General features: G+C 43.7%; 1 non-coding gene across 1 annotated transcript; it reads left to right on the forward strand.

The window, feature by feature from the left end:
• Positions 1 to 2,532: 2,532 nt before the first annotated feature.
• TRNAS-GGA lies at positions 2,533 to 2,604 on the forward strand. Its single transcript has one exon. It is a non-coding gene; the product is annotated as a tRNA-Ser (tRNA).
• The last annotated feature ends 1,384 nt before the right edge of the window (positions 2,605 to 3,988 follow it).

A 3,988-nucleotide genomic window follows, 5' to 3' on the forward strand; every position in this document is an offset into this window, starting at 1 on the left:
AACCAGTCCATCCTAAAGGAGATCAGTCCTGGGATTTCTTTGGAGGGAATGATGCTAAAGCTGAAACTCCAGTACTTTGGCCACCTCATGCGAAGAGTTGACTCATTGGAAAAGACTCTGATGCTGGGAGGGATTGGGGGCAGGAACAGAAGGGGATGACAGAGGATGAGATGGCTGGATGGCATCACTGACTCAATGGACGTGAGTCTGAGTGAACTCTGGGAGTTGGTGATGGATAGGGAGGCCTGGCATGCTGTGATTCATGGGGTCACAAAGAGTTGGACATGACTGAGTGACTGAACTGGACTGAACTAAACTGAATGTTCCTCTGGGGCTTTTGATTAATTTTTCAATTCCTACATTGAGCATGTAAATAAATCTTCACTATCCACTTACTAAGTTCCTTGAAAATCTGTTTTACATCTTTATTATTGGTCAGTGAAACTCTTAAAATTATTCAGTACAATCTTTCCATGAATTCCTACCAGAGGTATTGACCATTAATATTTCAGGCTTGATTGAATCTGCTACTTGAGTAGAGAACCACACCACCACTCATCCCAATTTTTCAGTTCAGTTCAGTTCACTTCAGTCCAGTTGCTCAGTTGTGTCTGACTCTTTGAGACCCCATGAATTGCAGCACACCAGGCCTCCCTGTCCATCACCAACTCCCAGAGTTCATTCAAACTCATGTCCATCGAGTCAGTGATGCCATCCAGCCATCTCATCCTCTGTCATCCTTCTCCTCCTGCCCCCAATCCCTCCCAGCATCAGAGTCTTTTCCAATGAGTCAACTCTTCGCATGAGGTGGCCAAAGTACTGGAGTTTCAGTTTTAGCATCATTCCTTCCAAAGAACACCCAGGACTGATCTCCTTTAGGATGGACTGGTTGGATGTCCTTGCAGTCCAAGGGACTCTCAAGAGTCTTCTCCAACACCACAGTTCAAAAGCATCAATTCTTCGGCACTCATCTTTCTGCCACCTTTTTGTCTCCCACCTCTATCCTGTCCTTTCTCTTCTTTCCTCTCTCCTTTTATCGCCACAAAGTTCAGCTCAGATAAATCAATTGTTTCTATCAGGAAAATCTACTATAATGAGGAAATGTTCTCAAGAAATATTTATAAACCCATTTGCCTGAGTTTCTTCCACCAAACCTATTACTTTGTGTTGCTCTCATATACTCACTTATTCATCCACTCCACAAATATTCACTATGCACCAGCTACATACCAAACATTATTCCAAGCACAGGGATTTCATCAGTGTTCGCAACAGGCAAAGTCTCTGCTCTCAAGGAATTCACTTTCCAGTGGGGTAGACAGCAAGTAGGCATATCCCTAAGACACTATTATCAGGAAGGACTGAGTGCTAAATACGGGGGATCAGGTGGTCAGACAAGGCTTCTAAAAAAGTGGAATCTGAGCAAAGACCTAAGTAAGCAAGGAAACAAGCCATGTGGATATCTGGGGGAACCCTTGAAAAGAGCATGGCACTGGAGTTTTCCAGAAACAACCAGGAAACTTCCAGGATGGGTGAAGCCAAAAGCTCAAAGAGAAGAGTGGTATGAGATAAGTTTTCAATTTGGCCGGAATCCAGGACTTTGGCCTTTATCTGTGGGTGTTATGCAGAGCCCTAACCCGCAGATCTTTTTGTAGGGAGGTAGCATGACCTGGGGGCTTCCCTGGTAGGTCGGCTGGTAAAGAATCCATCTGCAGTTCAGGAGACCCCAGTTGTATTCCTGGGTTGGGAAGATCCACTGGAGAAGGGATAGGCTATCTACTCTAGTATTCTTGGGCTTCCCTGGTGGCTCAGATGGTAAAGAATCCTCCTGAAATACTGGAGACATGGGTTCGATCCCTGGGTTGGGAAGATTCCCTGGAGAGGCGAACAGCTACCCACTCCAGTGCTCTAGCCTGGAGAATTCCATTAGACAGAGGAGGCTGGCAGGGTACAATCCAGGGGGTCATGAAGAGTTGGACACAACTGAGTGACTAAGCACAGCACAGCATGACCTGGGGCGTTTTTCAGAAGGATTTCTCCAGGTTCAGTGGAGAGTTGTGGCGAGGGGCCTGTAGAGGGAGAAAGAGGTTTCTGGTTTTTTACCGAACTGTGCAACTTTCGCACAGCCCTGGTCTCCTGCTCTCTAGGTCTGACTCCCTGTTAAGTCTGCTTCAAACCTGCCATGAGAGCAACGCTCCCTGGTGCACAGGCCCCTTCAGGGCCCTGGAAGCCGCAGAGACTCACCAAATACCATCCTGTTACTAATACAGGATTCTACCTTTTCACTGTCTTTTTTTACACAGGGATTCTGGCAGCTTTATAAAAAATCGTAAAAGCTTGAAACAAAAAAATGTGTTTCTACTAATAAAGCAATGCACATTTTAATACAGGTGGTAAATTCACTTCGGAAGCCCTTAATATGTGTACAATAGCTTTTAGTGCCATGAAAACAATCTGTGAATGTAACAGATTGAGTTTTAAACCCGTAAGACGTATTTAATTTTTTAACTTTATCTTAGACTTATTTGGGCTTCCCTGCTGGCTCAGAGGTTAAAGCATCTGCCCGGAATGCAGGAGACCCAGGTTCAATCCCTGGGTAGGGAAGATCCCCTGGAGAAGGAAATGGCAACCCACTCCAGTACTCTTGCCTGGAGAATCCCATGGAAGGAGGAGCCTGGTAGACTACAGTCCATGGGGTCACAAAGAGTTGGACGCGACTGAGCGACTTCACTTTCACTTTCACTTAGACTTATTCAGAGGTGAATAGTAAGGTTTTTCAAATTAAAAATGAAAAGGGGCACCTGATTTAGTGCAAAATACAATGTAGAGAGTAAATTATTATCACTGAACTCTCCATTTCTCATTTATATATGTATATGTGTGTATATATATATAGACATACACACACGTGTGTATATAGACACACATATACATATAGGTACACATTTATGTAAATTTTTATCACTTTTTCCTGGGATATTTGTATTTAAATCTTCTGGCAACCCAGCACTTAGCTCCTCTCACTGCCATCACACCCCTGTTCTGATCATTGAGTGGCACTCAGATGCCTGAGTCTATCTGTTGGCTGCTAGTGTTATGCCAAGGAAAGTAGACTCGATTTTTTAAGCCATGTGGGTCCACTGAATATTTCATAGAAGTAATATAATTTTTCAATATTTATTCCAACACTTGTTGTACACCAACCATGAAATCGGCACTGTGCTAGGCAACGCATGGACAACCACAAATAAGATGTAGCCTGTGTCCCTCCAGGATGGACTGTTGCTGAAGCTGAAGCTGAAGCTCCAATACTTGGGCCACCTGATGTGAAGAACTGACTCACTGGAAAAGACCTTGATACTTGGAAAGATTGAAGGCAGGAAGAAAAGGGGATAATAGAGGATGAAACGATTGGATGACATCACTGACTCGATGGACATGAGTTTGAGTAAGCTCCAGGAATTGGTGATGGCCAGGGAAACATGGTGTGCTGCAGTCCATGGGATCACAAAGAGTTGGATACAACTGAGCGACTGAACTCACTGACTGACTGACTGCACCCCTCTGGTGTAACTGCCACATGGAAGGTAGCTGGTAGGGAGCCAAGGTTAAGGACAAAATGTCAGCAGCAGCCTTCTGTAACAATCTAAGAAGAAAATGGTGAAGCTGAAAGAAACTCAAGGGACGTGTCAGAGATAGAGTCAACTGGATCCTCTCAACCATTTCACTGTCCAGTTTTCTTATCAACTCTTAGTTAATAAACTCCAAGATTGTACCTGTGTTTATAATACTTCCAAACTCTGTACATGATCCAAGTTCAGAGAGTTGTACCAGAGTACCTTCCTTTATTTGCTTATACATAAGTAGAATAAATATTGCCAATGAGTTTAGTCAAGGATTTGGGTACCTGGGTTTTATGGTAATAAAGAGGAAACTCATCCATAAAAAGTATAAAAAATAAAGGTCTGCTTTATAAAGCAATGAGGAT

The sequence above is a fragment of the Oryx dammah genome, unplaced genomic scaffold (genome assembly GCF_014754425.2).
Source record: "Oryx dammah isolate SB20612 unplaced genomic scaffold, SCBI_Odam_1.1 HiC_scaffold_2, whole genome shotgun sequence".
Classification (NCBI taxonomy): Eukaryota; Metazoa; Chordata; class Mammalia; order Artiodactyla; family Bovidae; genus Oryx; species Oryx dammah.